Source organism: Canis aureus, chromosome 18 (genome assembly GCF_053574225.1).
Source record: "Canis aureus isolate CA01 chromosome 18, VMU_Caureus_v.1.0, whole genome shotgun sequence".
NCBI classification, from domain to species: domain Eukaryota; kingdom Metazoa; phylum Chordata; class Mammalia; order Carnivora; family Canidae; genus Canis; species Canis aureus.
The window spans coordinates 45,535,546-45,553,196 of NC_135628.1; the positions used below are offsets into that span (position 1 = coordinate 45,535,546).

At 36.3% G+C, this 17,651-nt stretch overlaps 1 protein-coding gene and 1 pseudogene across 4 annotated transcripts in view; one reads left to right on the plus strand and one right to left on the minus strand.

The window, feature by feature from the left end:
• Positions 1–17,651, plus strand: part of LOC144288960 (uncharacterized) — a 284,720-nt gene that overhangs the window by 133,162 nt on the left and 133,907 nt on the right. The gene's annotated exons all lie outside the window — the stretch shown is intronic.
• Positions 11,497–16,556, minus strand: LOC144289172 (cyclin-dependent kinase 2-associated protein 2 pseudogene; annotated as a pseudogene).

Consider the following 17,651-nt stretch of genomic DNA (forward strand, 5'->3'; position numbering starts at 1 on the left):
ATGGGAAATCTAAGAAACTCATAGCATAGAGGAGAATGGCAGTTACCAGAGGCCAGGAGGTAAGGGGAAAAGGGAGATATTGTCAAAGGGTACAAATGTTCAGTTATAGAATGAATAATTTTAGGAGACCTAAGTTATAGCAAGTGACTACAGTTAATAATAATCCACTCTATCTTGAAATTTACTTAGTAGGTCTCAATTGTTTTCACCACATACACATAAAAGTATGTGAAGTGATAAATATATTAATTAGCTTAATTATAGTAATCATTCAACAGTGTATACATTTGTCAAAATATCTCAAATATATATAATTTTCATTTGTTAATCATAGCTCAATAAGCCTGGGGGAGGGATTAGGGGAGGGGGAAAATGGTGTGTTAACTGTAGAGTTGCTGTTGTATAACTTACTACTCTCTTACAATCTGTACCTTTGGAAGTTACTTAAAGTTCAGTCGTAGGTATTAATTTTCTGCTTAAAAATGGAGAATTAAACATTTTTAATAGCTAATACTTCTTGCCATTTTGTTTCAATTTCTAATTGCAACTTGATACATGGTTGCCAGGCAAGAACTTTAAGGTGTGTAGTCCTCTGGGGGCAATGCCATTCGGGGGTGCATTTGCTTTGCTTTGTTTGCTGTAGCTCTAGGGTCTGTGGTAAAATACTTAGGCATATATGTAAGACAGTAAAATGACTCTTCCGTCTGAAGGATTCTCTGCTATGCTATAAAAGCATTTTAATTTATGGTTGTTCTCTGTATTTCATCACAAATGTTTCACTGCAGAGTTAATCACCTTGACCTGTGAAGGAAGGTATGGCCAAATGAATAAGACTTTATCATTTAAACCTTTCATAGTCATTGTAAGTAGCACTGTCCATTTTTGAAAGAAAAAGACAAAATAACAAGTTTTTTTTTTTTAAAACACATTTTCAGATAGGGGAAGAGGAAATAAAATCTCACACTCAATTTGAACTTTTCAACTTATTTTTGAAAAATGATATTTTCAAAAGTTAGTATCTTATCCACCATCATCTTTTAGTTTTCTTATGAATCTACCCACCCAAATATCTGGTACCCTTTGATTTATAGACTTTAAAGAAGATAATAAATCTGCAAAGGGTCAAATCACAAGGGTTGTAGAAGGAAGAACAGATCTAGAATATATTCATGAATAACCCCCTGCAAAAAAAGTTAAAAACAACTTTGTAATTTACAGCTGCCCTGAGGCAGCAATAACTAATACACTGAAAATTTACCCATTTTATGCATCTATTTTGCTTGTTTTACTACTTTGCTTTTCATAAAAAACACATTTATTTCAGCAACTGTCACTTCTTTTGGCATTTATGTGATCTCTGAGCTATGTGTGAAAATACACATATTTCTACATTACAATTTTTATTGGAAAATTATTTCTTTTACAGATTTATATCAACGCTTTTTTGCTCCATGCTAGAATTATTTTCATTGTTCTTTTTTCCTATCAGTCACCTAGAAAATCAGTCTTAAAGCTTATTTGGTTTAACATCTGCTTTAAATTCTTTTTCAAATGTTGCTTGAATGATATTTTATCATTAACTATAAAGAGAAACAAGTGGAAATGTTCAGAACACAAATCATAGCAAAAATTATTCAATAAGAATAAGACTAAATATTTAAATGGACACTATCCTCATAAATATGCCATGTGATTCACAGCTGTAACCTAATGAGTTCTCATATTGTTCCTGGGAGTCAGTGGAGTAGTATGAACAAATGATTGTATTTAGCTATACGACGATCGTATAAATTTGAGTAGGGTAAACAGAAGCAGGAAGACTCTGTACTTCCCAAAAGAATGGTCATGGAGAAGCCAAGGCTTGGATTTCATGATAAGGTATTGAATAAAACTTTAGACCATAAGGAAGGGAATGGTAGTGGGTATTTCCTGCTTGCTCTGCTTAATATTAATTCTGACATCTGGTAGGAACGTCCACATTTTTTAAATTTTCACATAGTGTATTTCAGACATGACTGTCTGTATCCCAGGTTTCAGAGACAGTGCCTTAAAGCAGGCTAGTCCTTTAGAGCCTTACTTCCCATGAGATGCAATAATGGATTCCATAATTTACAAATAAGCTCTTTACTGTTTTGTCTTCCATGTATCTCTCTTAGTCTTTCTTTGTGGGATATTCCCTGCTGTAACAAACTTGAAAATTGCTGAGGTCAGAAGGAGTCATCTAAAGGGATCTAGCTTTAGAGTAAAGGAGAGAATGTAGCTACCTATCCTAGGCTGTCATGCTTTGCACTTTCTGAGAGGTCAAGACATTAAGCTGAGTTCTTGACTAGGGAGTTGGGGAGTAGGGTGGTGATGTGGCAATAACACCAAAGCCTGTTACTAACAAAAACAATTTCCACACTAATCTGTAGATATAGGAATTGTGATTCAAGAAGGCCTCTGGGGTGGAACAAATACAAATTGCTCTAAGTTTTCATAAACCTTGTAAGGAATCCTATTGACAAGAAATTTGTATATAAAATAGCTGTGATTTTTCATACTCTGTAGCAATTCCTGCAAAGCTGTCCTCTATCCTTAAGCCATATCAAAGTCAGAAAATTGGTAATTGGTAAATATGGTATCCACAATGGGTTATGTGATGCCAGAAACTGGGTTTTTAGAAAATTTGCAGATTGCATCACTAGGACTGGGAAGCTCTTATTCATACACAATTTGCCAATGCAAAGAAGAATACTCCAAAATCTTGGGATTGAATTTAAATACAACTGTGGTGTGACATTGTATTGTCTGAATTTGGGAAGTAAGTGAATACATTTTTAGTTATATGTGGAACTTTTGCAAAAGTTTGAGAAATATGTGCTTGTTAGACCCATGTATTTTTTTAAATGAAGCTTTTATTTAAGACTAGTTTCTTATTTACAAAAAAGTTGTGAAGGTAATAAGAATCCTGATATAATAAGAATTCTGATTCCATACCCAGTTTTGCCTGTTAGCATCATGCATTAGTATAACACACTGATCCCAATAAGTAAAACAATATTTGCATGTTATTATACACAAAGTCCATACTTTATTCACCTTTTCAAAGTTTTTACCTAGCTATGTTTCCAGATGATCCATCTAGGATATCACATTTAGTTGTCATGCCTTCTAAAGTTCCACTTGGTTTTGACTGTTTCTCAGACTTTCCTTGTTTTTGATGACCTTGACAGTTTTGATGAGTATTGGCTAGATATTTTATAGAATATCTCTCAGCTGGGATTCGTCTGATGTGTTTCTCATGATTAGATTTGGGTTATGGGGTTTGGGGAGGAAAACCACAGAGATTAAGTACCATTCTCATCACATCAAGGATATACACTCTAAACATGATTAATAACTATTGATGTGTTGCCTTTATCACCAAGATTGAAGTAGGGTTTGTCAGGTTTTCCACTGTAAACTTATTCTCTTTTCCCCTTTGGGGAAATTCTGGGAAGAAATTCGCTCTTCAGAAGAAATTCACTATTATGCAGCACAAACTTAAGTACAAGAGAGTTATGCTCCACCTTCTTGAGAGTAAATTATCTACATAATTATGTAGAACTCTTTTGTAAGGAAGATTTGTCTATTCTCAATTTATTCAATCATGTATTTGTGTCAGTAAGAACTTGTAAGTATTATTTTATACTTTCAGTTATAATTTAATGTCACTTTTCTCTCCTGTTTCTCAAATTGTTCCAGCTTTGGCAATTGGGAGCTCTTTAAACTGACCCTTATGTCCCTTGACATAGCCTCATCACTGTGGCTTTTTACTAGAGTACTTCTTTACTTTCTAGTATTATAAGATGCTACAAACTCATAAGTTCCGTGCCCCAACTTCCAAATCAGCCATTTTTCCCAAGGAGACTTAGTTCGTTTTATTAGAGAATGGTACTAAAAACAAAGGTCTGGGTGCTAGGTATGTTTGTTGCTTCTGGGATGCTTCACATGTCATATTAAAAAAAAAAGCAGGACGCCTGGCTAGCTCAGTGGTTGAGCATCTGCCTTCAGCTCACGTCATGATCCCATGATCCCGGTATCGAGTCCCATATTGGGCTCCCTGCCAGGAGCCTGCTTCTCCCTCTGCCTATGTCTCTGCCTCTCTCTTTGTCTCTCATGAATAAATAAAATCTTTTAAAAAATCATTATCAAGACCCATATCAAGGAGTTTTATTTCCATGTTTTCTTAGAGAAGTTTCATAGTTTCAGGTCTTATACTTAAGTCTTTAAGCAATTTTGAATTAAGTTTGTGTGTGATGTCAGATGCAAGACCAGTTTCATTTTTCACATGTGAACATCCAATTGTCCCAGCATCATTGATGGGAGAAACTATCTTTTCTCAACTGAGTATTCTTGGCTCCCTTTGCAAATATTAGTTGACCATATGCACTTGGGTTTATTTCTGGGCTTTTGATTCTGTTCCATCGGTTTTTCTGCTAGTACTGTATTGTTTTGATAACTATAACTTTACAGCAGATTTTAAAATTATCAAGTGTGATGCTTTCTGCATTGTTCTTATTTATCAAGGCTGTTTCTTCTATTCAAGGTCTTTTATGGTCCTATAAAATTTTTGGAGTTTTTTCAACTTCTGTAAAAAAAAAAAAAAATGCCCAAGATTACAATTCCAATGATTGGAATCTTGATAAGGATTGCATTTAATCTGTATGTTCCTTTTGATAGTGTTGACATTTTAACAAAATTGATTTTTCCAATTTATGAACACTTTTCCAATTATTTGTGTCTTTTTCAATTTATTTAATCAATATCTCATAGTTTTCAGAATAGAAATCTTTTACCTACTGAGTTAAATTTATTCCTAAGATTTTATTGTTTGTGATGCTATTATAAATGGGATTGATTTATTTTTTTCAGCAGATCTGTCAGTGTACAGAAACACTATTAATATTTTATGTTAACTTTGTGTTCTGCAACCTTACTGAATTTATTGATTAGATCTAAAAGTATTTTGTTGTCTTCAGGATTTTCTATATATAAAATTATGTTATCCTAAACAGAGACAATTTTACTTTTTCCTCTCCAATTATGCTATGTTTATTTCCTTTTTGTGACTAATTGTTCTAGCCAAGGTTTCTCATATTAAGTTGAATGAAGTAGCAATAATGGCCACTTTTGACTTGTCCCAGATCTTATAGGAAAATCTTTCAATCTCTCACCCTTGAGTATGGTGTTAACAGTGGGCTTGTCATACATGACCTTCATCATGTTGAGATATGTTTCTTCAATGTCTAATTTGTTGTTATTATCTTGAATTTTATCAAATGCTTTTTTCTGCATTGATTGAGACCTTTATATGATTATTTTATTAATGTGACATATTATATTGTGTGTATCAAAACTTGCATCTCAGGGATAAATCCCATTGATCATGATGAATGATCTTTTTAATGTTGAATTTAGTTTGCTAGTATTTTGTTAAGAACTTTTGCATTTATATTAATCAGAAATATTGGCCTGTAGTTTCTTTTCTTAGTGTCCTTTTCTGGTATCAGGATAATGCTGGCCCTGTAAAATGAGTTTGAGAGTTGTTACCTCTTCAATGATTTTTGTTTGAAAGGTTTTGAGAATTGTTAATTCTTTGATAACATTCAACAGTGAAGCCATCTGGCCCTGGATTTTTCTTCGTTGGGAGGTTTTTGATTATTGATTTAATCTTCTCAGTAGTAATTGTCTATTCAAATATTCTGTTTCTTCCTGATAAAATTGGTGAGTTGTATGTTTCTAAGAATATTGGTATAGTTAGTTGTTCATAGTAGCCTCTTATGATTCTTTTATTTCTGTGGCATCAGTTGTAATGTCTCCTTTTTCATTTATAATTTCATTGATTTGGACTGTTTTGCTTTTCTTTTTGATTAGTCTGGCTAAGGGTTTTTCAATTCTGTTTATCTTTTCAAAGAAGCAACTCTTTTATCTTGGTTAATTTTTTTGTTTTTCTGTTTCCTATTTCATTAATTTCTGCTCTCTGTAATCTTCCTTCTGCTGACTTTGGGCTCAGTTATTCTTTTTCTAGTTGCTTAAAGTATAGAGTTAGGTTATTTGATATCTTTTTTCTTGTTGTAGGTGCTTACTGTTATGAATTCCCCTCTTAGAACTACTTTTGCTGCATCTCACAAGTTCTGATATGTAAATGAACATGAAAAATTTGCCTCAAGAAAAATTTCAATTTCCCCTTTAATTTCTTTCTTGACTCACTGGTTGTTCAAGAGAGTGTTGTTTGATTTTCACCTGTTCATGAATTATTGATTTTTCTTCTGATTTCTAGGTTCATGCTGTGTGTCAGAGAAGAAACTGTATGATTGTAGTCTTAAATTTGCTAAGACTTGTCTGTGGCCTAGCATATAGTTGATCCTAGAAAATGTACAATTGAGAAGAATGTTGCCAGTGTTGGATAAAATGTTCTGTATATGTTTGTGAGGTCTATTTACAGTGTCATTCATACCTATTGTATCTTACTTGATTCTTTGGATAATCTATCCATTGTAGAGTAGGATATTAAAGTCCCCCACTATTATTTAGCTCTATTAGTTTTGTTTTATATATTTAGCTGCTCCAGTGTAGGGCACATAAATATTTACAGTTGTTATATATTCTTGTTGTGTGACCCCTCTATTATATAATGACCTTGTCTCTTTTTACTATTTTTAGTTTGAAGTTTATTTTGTCTGATATAAGCATAGCTACTCTTGCATTTTGGGGTTAGCATTTGCTCAAAATATTTTTCTATCCCTTAACATTGGGTGTCTTTAAGGTTAAAGTCAGTCTCTTGTAGGCAGCATATTATTAGATCTTGTTTGTTTTGATCCATTCAGCCATTCTATGTCTTTTTGGGGGAAGTAGGGAGAGTTTAATTCCTTTTTACCTAAAGGAATTAGTGATACATAAGGACTTAGTACTGCCATTTTGCTAATTGTTTTCTGCTTGTTTTATAGATCTATTGTTTGTTGTTTCTCATCCTACTGTCTTTTGGTAACAGTATGCTTTAACTTATTTATCGTATTCTTTTGTGTAATGATTACAAAATCTTCTCATGTGATTACTTTGAAGTTTGTGTAAAATATCTTAAACGTTTATACCCTACTACAAACTCCACTGAAGTTTGTAAACTTGACACTTTTACTTTTCCTCTTCTTATTTTAGGTTATTGCTGTTACATGTTTTTTATATTGTGTAACTAAGACAGTTATAGTTGTTTTTACTCCATTTAAAAAAAAATTAAACTAGAGTTGTGATTTATGAACCATTAGCACCATATTGCAGAATCTAACTAGGACTTTATATTTACTATTACTAGTGAGATTTATACTACATTTTATGTTTTCACGATGCTAATTAGGGTTCTTTTAATTCCACTCCAAGTACTCCCTTCACATTTCTTTTAAAGCAGATCTGGTGGTAATAAACTCCTTCCTTTAGGGAGGAAGCTTTTCCTTTTTGGGAGTCTTTGTCACTCCTTTATTTTTGAAGGACAATTATGCCAGATACAGTTTTTAGTTTACAGTTAGTTTCTTTCAATATTTTTTTTTTTTTTTTTTTTTTTATGATAGGCACACAGTGAGAGAGAGAGAGGCAGAGACACAGGCAGAGGGAGAAGCAGGCTCCATGCACCGGGAGCCTGACGTGGGATTCGATCCCGGATCTCCAGGATCGCGCCCTGGGCCAAAGGCAGGCGCTAAACCACTGCGCCACCCAGGGATCCCTCTTTCAATACGTTGAATACATTATCCCATTCTCTCCTGGTCTAAAAAGTTTCTGTTGAGAAATTGACCAATAATTTTAATTCCCTTTGTATCTAACTTCTTTCTTTTCTCCTGCTGCTCTTAAAACTCTTTGACTTTTGGAAATTTAATTTAATGTGTCAGTGTAGCCGTATTCAATTTCAGCCTGTTTGCGGTCCTTTGGGCCTCATGGATCTGGATATCCCTTTCTCTCCCCAGGCTCAGGAAATTTTCAGCTGTTTTTTTGTTTGTTTGTTTTGTCTTTTGTTTTAATATCCTCTCTCTTTTCCCTTCTAGAATTCCTATAATAGAACATTATTTTCTTTCATTGTGTCTTGTCATTCTCATAGGCTTTCTTCACTCTTTTTCATTATTTTTTCTTGTTGTTCCTCCAATTTCCAATGTCCTATCCCTCAAGTCACTGATTTTTTTTTCCCTGCATGGTCGAGTCTACTTTTGAAACTTTCTATTGAATTCTTCCGTTATTTTTCAACTCTAGGATTCTGTTTATTTTTTTATTGTGTTATTTCCTTGTTGAACATCCTGTTTCATTTGTACATTGTTTTCCTAATTTTGCTATTTGTATATTCCTGTAGTTCATTATTTATCTGTAAGTGGATTCTTCTGAATTTTTTTTCTAACATTTTATATATCTGAAGTTGTTAGGGCCAATTACTGGTGCTTTATTAGTTTCCTTTGGTGGAGTCATATTTACCTCATTTTTCTTTTTTCTTTATTCCTTATATTGGTATCTGTGCTTTTGCATAATAGAACCTCTCTCCCAGACTTTACAGTTTTTCTTTGGAAGAAAGAGTTCTTTACCAGTCATCTCAGTTTCTGGGTGTGTCTGCTGATAATGTTATCGGGCAGGTGGGGGCTGCTATTATGGTCTACTTTTGACCAAGGAAACTGACCTTTGAGGATGGAAATGGGGGTTATGCCCCTGGTTGAGAAGAGTTTCATAGGTGCTGGCTTGGTCCAAGTGAAGCTGTAGGGTGGGATTCATGGTTGCCTGGATTCTCTGGTTAATTTTACTAGATAGTGGGAATTGGCATATGTTTGTGGGGCTTTGAATTAGCTTTCCTGCCTGGGTAGAGCATCTGGACTCAAATCTGGACAGACTATACACTGAATTCTCTGATCAGGTAAGGCCATTGGTTTTACTTTATAGAAAAGGTAAGTCATGGCCCTGCTGTTCAAGTGCTTTCTGCACACAGGGCTGTTGTGTGGCTACCTTTGTACTCTGGTTAGGTTCCCCAGTTGGTTAGGTTCCCCCTGCCCAGATATAGTTAGGAGAAGTAGCTCTAAAGCTGGTAAAATTCTCTATTTATTGCCTTAACTCCAGCCAACCTGCACCCCAAGTTTTTTGACCAAACAGAGCAATACGCTTTGTTCTGCAAACTTTCTTTTTGGCCCCCCACCTCACTGCGTAAGTGCTGCTGGTCAGCACAACTTTGAGGAATTGTTGGTAGCTCTTGTGGTTGGACAGGGCTAGAAAACACTCTCATGTTGGACAGGACTGTGATCCAAATTACTGCCTGTATGGGTAGGGGAAGTAGCTGCTCCATATCACTCTCACATAGGCTTTCTGGGTGGGAGGTGCTGGGAGCTACCCTATCCTTGACTGTGAATTAATCCCCTTGGTCTAGGAGATGGGGAGTACTACACATCCAGCATTGGATTTACTCTAGGGGTAGTCAATTTTGCTTGCTTCTCTGGGTCACATTGGTTCCAGGAATTGTCACCAGGCCCTCTGGTAGGAGATGCTCCACAGGAAAGTGGGGCTGTGATTCAGCAATTTGATTGGGTGTGGCAAACTGGATTCTAGGAACTTTGTGGATCCAAATCTAGCAGATGCACCTTGCAGAATTCCCTGATCAGAGCATGCTTCTATTTGGTTTTGTATATTAGCAAAGCCACTGGTTGAAATTACTACTTGGGTATTGCAAGAATGAATTTGGTCTGCCAAGATTGTGTGCTAGTTTTGCAACACCCCCCATCCCTTCTCTGCCAGTTCCCAGTGGTTGAACTGAAAGGGTTCCCTTGCAAACCCTGTAGTGTGAAATCAGAGTAAGTGCTCTCATGAATTGATTCCTAATATACAGGGTGGTTGCCCTCCCTGTATTCTTTTTTTCTACTGGAGGCTCAGGTTCCTGCCCCAGTGGTGCTGCACAATGGGGGAGGGACAATGTGGTCAATGTCTAGCCTCTTCTTTTACCCTTCTAATGCAGTTGGTCTTGGCTTGGTGCAGAGCAGGGTGCTTCAGCCTCATCCCTATGTTCTAAGGTTCTCCCAGTGGTATCTTGTTCTTAAATTTGTGAGGAGGAGCAAAATTGGGAATAATTCACATGACCATCTTGGTGTCACCAACTTCGTGAAGGACCATTCTTTCTTCATTTAATTGCTTTTGCTCATTTGTCAAAATAGTTGGTTATATTTGTATGGTCTATTATTGATTATTTCTTCTATTCCATTAATCTATGTATCTCTTCTTTAGCCAATACCATGCTGGACTGCTGATTATAGCTTCATAGTGAGAATTTAAAAATTGTATTCTGTGAATCCTCCAACATCTTGACTATTGTGTTTTCTATTCCAAATCTTTTGCCTGTCTATAAAAACTTTGATAATTTGTTGATAACTATAAAATAGCTTCCTGGAATTTTGACTGAATATGAATTGGAGAATCTGTAGAAGAAATTAAGATAAAACTGACATCTTAATATTATTGAGTATTCTATTACATAAATGTGGGATAACTCAAATTACCAAGATCTCTAATCTCTTTGATCAGTGTTTTGTAGTTTTCCACAGATATTGTCCATACTTTGTATACTATTTCATTTTATTAGTGTTACTATACTACTGGTTTTTAAAGGTCAAATTCTGTTGTTTGTTTTTTTTTGCTGATATATAAAAAAGTAATTGATTTTTTCATATTAATCTTTTATCCTATGACCATGCTATACTCACTTATAGTTTCATTAATTATTTTGCCAATTTGAGGGCATTTTATACCTAGACCACTATTTTATCTGCAAATGAAAATAATTTTATTTCTCCATTTTCAATTTGTATAATTTTATTTCTTTTTCTTACCATAATGTACTAGCTCAGACTTCCAGACAGTGTTCAATAAGACTGGGGAGAAAAGATATTCTAGCCTTGTTTCCAGTCTTAGAGGGAAAACATCCAGTTTCTCATCATTGTGCCATGTGGGGTGTAGGTATTCTGTGATGTTCTTTATCAAGTTGAAGCATTTTTTCTCTATTCTTAATTTTGTGAGAGATTTTTTATTATGGATATTGAATTTTGTCAGATGCTTTTTCTGGATCCATTGGTATGATTGTCATTTTTCTTCCTTAGTCTGTTGATGTAGTAGATTATAATGATTATTTTTTGAATGCTAGACTACTCTACACACCTGAAATAAATCCCATTTTGTCATGTGTATAATTCTTTTTATACATTGTTGGATTTACTCTGCTAATATTTTGTTGAGAATTTTCATATCTATACTCATCAAAGATGCTGGTCTATAATTTTCCTTTCTTGTACTGTCTTTATTTTGTTTGCTATCAGAATAAATTTGGAGTTATTGGATGAGATTTATTTATTTATTTATTTATTTATTTATTTATTTATTAAGAGATAAGAGAACAACTCTAAATTATCTTTTATTTATACAAAAGGGGCATATTTAGCAAAAGACACTGAAAAAAGAGTTGCTATGGCCCAGGAGACAAGGCAGGGAGGTGACAGGTCTAGGGAGGCCCTGCTAGGGGAAGAGTCTGGGAAAGGTGGTGACAAGTCCTGGGTAAGTGCTGAGTGGTGGGGGCCACAGAAAGGAGCAAGCTCCAGTTGGATCAACACTGTTGGCAGGTCATGGGCGGGACTCATAGTGACCTCGCTGCTAACTCTTGAAAGAGTCCCAATCAAGTGCTGTCTGCTAGAGTGAGAGCCACTCCCTGGTTCCTGGAGGGCACCCACCAACGGACACAGGACTGGAAGCCCAGGTTGGGAAGTGCAACTCGGGGTGAAGGCCAGGGAGAAGCAGGTGCTCTGCAGTGGCCAGGAAAGGTCCAGACTGGGCGGTGGAATTGCGTTCTGTTACGTGCGGGCGTTCTTCTCTGTCTCTGGCAGGCACTCTGGGACTAGGGCCAGGCATGCATGATGCCTCTCTTCAGGCGCCCCATGGCGCTCTTGCTGCCAGCATAGGTGGGCCGGATCTCTTTACCCATCTATCTCCTCTATGACCGACAGCAGGTCCGCGTAGGTGCTCTGGGAGCCCTGGGCGCCAGGTGGCTTCATTGCCTGCAGATGGCCATGGAGGGTGGTCCAAAGTCGTTAAACGGGCCTGAAAGGGGCAGCGGCTCCCGGCACCGAGCCCGACGGCGATGGGACACTTCTGGCTGTGGGGACCCGGGTGGCGGGCCCAGGGGTGCTGGAGCCGGGGGTGCTGCTGAGGGTGGGGGCGATGCGTTGTAGGACACCCCTAACTCTTGGGTGCAGTGGACGCCGGCCGGCGCTCCTCCAGGGTTGGCTGCTTGGCCACCCAGCCGCGCTCTGATTCTACTGGATGAGTTTTTTTTTTTTAATTTTTTTTTTTTTTCATTTATGATAGTCACACACACAGAGAGAGAGGCAGAGACACAGGCAGAGAGAGAAGCAGGCTCCATGCCTCGGGATCCTGACGTGGGACTCGATCCCGGGTCTCCAGGATCGCGCCCTGGGCCAAAGGCAGGCGCTAAACCGCTGAGCCACCCAGGGATCCCCTCTATTGGATGAGTTTTAAAGTGTTCTCTCTACTCTTCAGTTCTGAAGCAGACTATGGGAAATAGGTACTTTGAAGATTTTTATAGGTGAGCTTAATTTTATATTTGTTTTGAAAAATGTTAAAATGCTAAAGTCAGTGGTCTTTGGAATAATCTGATGCAGAAATACTCACCTCTTTGCTGATTTCATCTTAGCTGAAGATTTTCTAACAAATAAGCATTTCCATCAGTACCTGTATACTAGTCACTATACTGAGAAGTATAATGGGAAGTTACTGAATGATAAGAAATGCCTGGATATCTGGATTGGTTATTTCCTGATATTCCTAAGAAAGTATATCATCAACTCCTTTGTCTCAGCAAGCCACAGGAATAAGCATGGATTAGTGTAATTAAATTTAGATCTACTTTTAATGTATGCATTTAAGGCTGTTAACACCCTTTAAGCATTGTTTTAGTATAGCCTACACATTTTGAAAAAGTGTTTTTAATTTTACTTAGTTCAAAATATTTTACAGACAGAACATAACAACTTTTTAATTGAAGTATAATTGATATAAAATATTAGTTTCAGGTGTACAAATAGATTTTAAAATTATATACTTTATGCTATATTCACCACAAGTAGAGATACAATTTGTCACCATACAATGCTATGACAATACCACTGACCATATTCTCTATGATGTACTTTTTATCTCCATGACTTACTCATTCCATAACTGGAAACCTGTACCTCCCATGCCTCTTAACCCATTTTTCTCATCTCTTCACCCCACTCTACTCTGTCAAATATTCACTTGTTCTTTGTACTTAGGGATCTGTTTCTACTTTTTTATTTCTTTTTTTTTTTAGATTCCACATATAAGTGAAATCAAATGGCATTTGTCTTTTTCCATTTGATTTATTTCAGTTAGCATTAGTCCTCTAGATCTATTTATGTTGTTGAATATGGCAAGATCTCATTCTTTCTTATTGCTGACTAATCCACTGTGTGTGTGTGTGTGTGTGTGTGTGTGTGCATAGGTTGCTTCGACATCTTGTTTATTACAAATAATGCTGCAATAAACACAGACTGCATGTCTGTTTGAATTAGTGTTTTCATTTCCTTAGGATAAATAACAAGTAGTGGAATTACTAGATCATGTGGTATTTCTATTCTTAATTTTTTGAAGAACCTCCATACTGTTTTTCATAGTGGCTGAACCAACTTAAATTCATACCAGCAACACAGAAGTGTCTCTTTTTCTCCACATCTTCACAAACACTTGCAAATCTTTGTCTTTATTTATTTATGTAATGTCTGCATCCAATGTGGAGCTCTAACTCATGACCCCAAGATCAAGAATCACATGCTCTACTGAGTTAGCCAGTTACCCCTATTTTGCATCTTTTTGATACTAGCCATTCTGAATGATTTAAGGTCATCTCTCATCATTTTCGATGGCATTTCCTTGATGATTACTGATGTAGAGCATCTTTTTCATGTGTCTATTCAATGTGTATGTCCTCTTTGGAAAAATGCCTATTCAGGTCCTCTGCTGTTTTAGAATCAGCCTTTTTTTTTTTTTTAAGAGTCGAGTTATACAAGTTTTTTATATATCTTGGATATTAACCCCGCATGAATACTTGCATATGATATATTCTTCTGCCATTTATAGGTTGCCTTTTCATGTTGTTAGTGGTTTCTCTTTCTATGAAAAGCTCTTCATTTTGATGTAGTCCCAGTAGTTTATTTTTGCTTTTGTTTCCCTTGCCTTAGGCAATATATCTAAAAAACTGTTGCTAAGGCTAAAATCAGATTACTGAGTATGTTTCCTTCTAGGACTTTTATTATTTTAGATCTCTTGAAGATCTTTATATCCTAAAGGCATTTAGGTCTTTAATCCACTTTGAATTTATTTCGTGTACTACATAATGAAGTCAATTTCATTCTTTGGCATATAGCTGTCCAGTTTCCCTAACACTTTTTATTAAAGAGAATTTCTTTTTCTTATTACATATTCTTGCCTCCTTTGTTGATGATTAATTGATGATCTAGTTGTGGGTTTACTTCTAGGTTTTTTATCTTGTTCCACTGATCTATGTGTCTATTTGGGGGCCAGTACCATACTGTTTTGATGATTACAGCTTTGTTGATTTTTCGCTATTTTTATAGTTTTGGGTTTTTTCTTTTTGTTTTTTTGTTTTGTTTTGTTTTTTGTTTTTTGTTTTTTTGTTTTTTCTCTTTGATCTCTTTCCTTATGGTTGATGACCTTATTTGTTGTGCTTGTCTTTTTGTGTGTCTATTACAGGTTTATGGTTTGCAGTTACCATGAAGTTCATATATAACATCCTAAATGTAGGGAAGTCTACATTTGGTTGGTGGTCACTTAAGTTGGAACACATTTAAATGAATTTTATTTTTACTCCCCATGTCCAAGTTTTATGTATATGTTAAGACATTTTACATTATCATTTTGTGAGACCCCTTATGTAGTTTATTAGATTAGATAAAATTGAATTTTACTACTTCTGACTTTTAATTTTCACATTAGCTTTATAAGTGTTTGCTCTACTAGCTTTACTGTTGTTTGCTTTTACTCATGATATTTCTTCCTTTCATAATTTCCTTTATTAATTATAGCCCTTTTCTTTTCACTGAGAGAAGTCCTTCAACATTCTTTTAATGTTGGTTTAGTGGTGATGAATTCCTTCAACTTTCACTTCTGTGGGAAAGTCTTTATCACCTTTCAATTCTGAATGATAACCTTGCCCTTGCAATGTAGAATATTCTTTGTTCTAGGGTTTTTACCTCTAGCACTTTGTAGGCCAGAAGTGGCTGGCATGATATACTCAAAGTTTCTGCTCGAAAATCAGCTGATAACCTTTAGAGATTCTCTTGCATGTTATTAGATGCTTCTCTCTTGCTGCTTTTGAAATTATCTGTCTTCAATAATTGGCATTTTCCTTATTATGTGTTGTGATGTGGATCTCCTTGGATTCATCCTGTTTGGAACTCTTTGTGCATTCTAAACCTGAATGTCTATTTCCTTTCCCAGATTAGGGAAGTTTTCAGCTGCCTCTTTCTCTCTCTCTTTTCCTTCCTGGGATCTCTGTAATGCAAATGTTTATTTACTTGATGTTGTCAAAGAGATTCCTTTACCTATCCTAATTTTAATGTATTTTTTTTTCTTTTTGCTGTTCAGCTTGGGTGTTTTCCATTATCCTGTCTCCAGATTGCTGAACTATTTTTCTGTATCCTCTAATATACTGTTGATTTTCTCTAGTGTACTTTTTATTTCAGTTGTTGTATTCAAGTCTGATTTGTTATTTTATTTTCTGTGTGTTTGTTGAAGTTCTTACTAACTTCTCCCATCTTTTCTCCAGTCTAGTGAGCATTCTTATGACCATTATCTTTGACCTATTTATCAAGTAGATGGGTTATTTCTCTTTAATTTAGTTCTTTTTCTGAGGTTTTGCCATGTATTTCACTGGAGCAAATTCCAGTCTTCTCATTTTGCTTGTGTTTCTATGAATTAGGTGGAATAGCTATTTCTCTAAAACTTAAAGGAATGATATGTATGTTGGTTTTCTGCACAGACTCTGTGTGCCTGCCTGCTTGGTGCTATGGCTGACCTGGACTGGGGCTTACTTGGTGGGATGGCTGGACTTGAGATAGGCATGGGCCAGTGCAGTCCTGGGCCTCTCTGTACAAAGGATGCCAGCATCCCATAGTGGTCAGCACAGTGAGTACCCTGGTGGGGCAGCTGGGGCCAAAGTGGTATTGGCCTAGAGAGTTCTGAGGAGCTTTGTGCCTCTTTCACTTTGACCAGATGATTGGAACTGTAGTGAGTGCTGAGCAGGGGTGTCCTTGTGTATACCTTAGTGGAATGGATTATACTGGTATAGGATAGGGGCCTGGGGCTCACTCTGGCAGTAGGCTGGCTAAGGCACCTGGACCCTGTTCCTATCCATGCTATCAAGGTGAAAGGGAAATATAAACTGTGGCACTCACCAGCCCCTCTGACTCAGAGAGCATTCCCATGTTTCCCTCACTGTTTGTTGGAGTTTGGAGTTAGATCCTTTATGTTATAGTTTCTCTTTTAAACCATGGCACTTGGTACACCTGGGTGGCTCAGTGGTTGAGGCTCTGCCTTTGGCTCAGGTCATGATCCCAGGATCCTGGGATCAAATCTCGCATCAGGCTCCCTATGGGGATCCTGCTTTTCCCTCTGCCTGTGTCTCTGCCTCTCTCTCTGTGTGTCTCTCATGAATAAATAAATAAAATCTTAAATAAAAACAAAAATAAAATTTAAAAAATCTTAAAAATACAAACAAACGTGGCACTTGTTTTTATTTGGCCCCAGGGCATCCAGGGCTGGTGTAGACTAGGGGATCATGGCCTGCTGAAGCAGCCAGCTGGCTATGGCATCTGAACTCTGCCCTGCCTTTGTTATAAAGGTAGAGGGGAATATAAGTAGTGGGGTTTATTCAGCCCCTCCAATTTAAAGAGTTCCAGTAGCTCCTCTGCTGTTTGGCAGAGTTCTAGGTTTGCTTCCTTTATATTTTAGGCCTTTAAGTCACGTTTATTTTCCTTTACTCAGGGCAGATGAATCTGTTCATAATCCCCCAGTACTATCCCTTTCCACTGCAATTCTCAGCATCATGGATAGAAGTTGCCTTTTTTTAAAAAAAATCATGCTCTCTTTTGCTGTTCTTCTATGTGGGTTCTCTTTGGTTATGTAGGAGCTATTCAGACAACCTCAGTTCTTTAGGAGAAATTGCCCTCTACATAGGTGTTTGTAGAGGAGATGAGTTCAGGGATTTTCTAGAACTGGACTGGATAAACAGTTGTTTGTTTTATCATTTTATCAGTTCAAGTGAAATATAGAAACAGTTCTCATTAAGTTCCTTCATCCTCCTTATTTATAATAAATTGTACTAAATCTTTCTTCTGCATACATTTAGAAACATTTGAATGTGTTATAATTTGCCTCACATATAAAATATTACTTAGAAAATGAAGAGGAGGAGAATCTGTTGTATTTATCTATATTTTTACGTGTCACGTTATTTCCTTTTTTGGTGACATTCCAAAATTCCTTCTTTTATACTTTTGTTTTTTGAATTTAAAGTACAT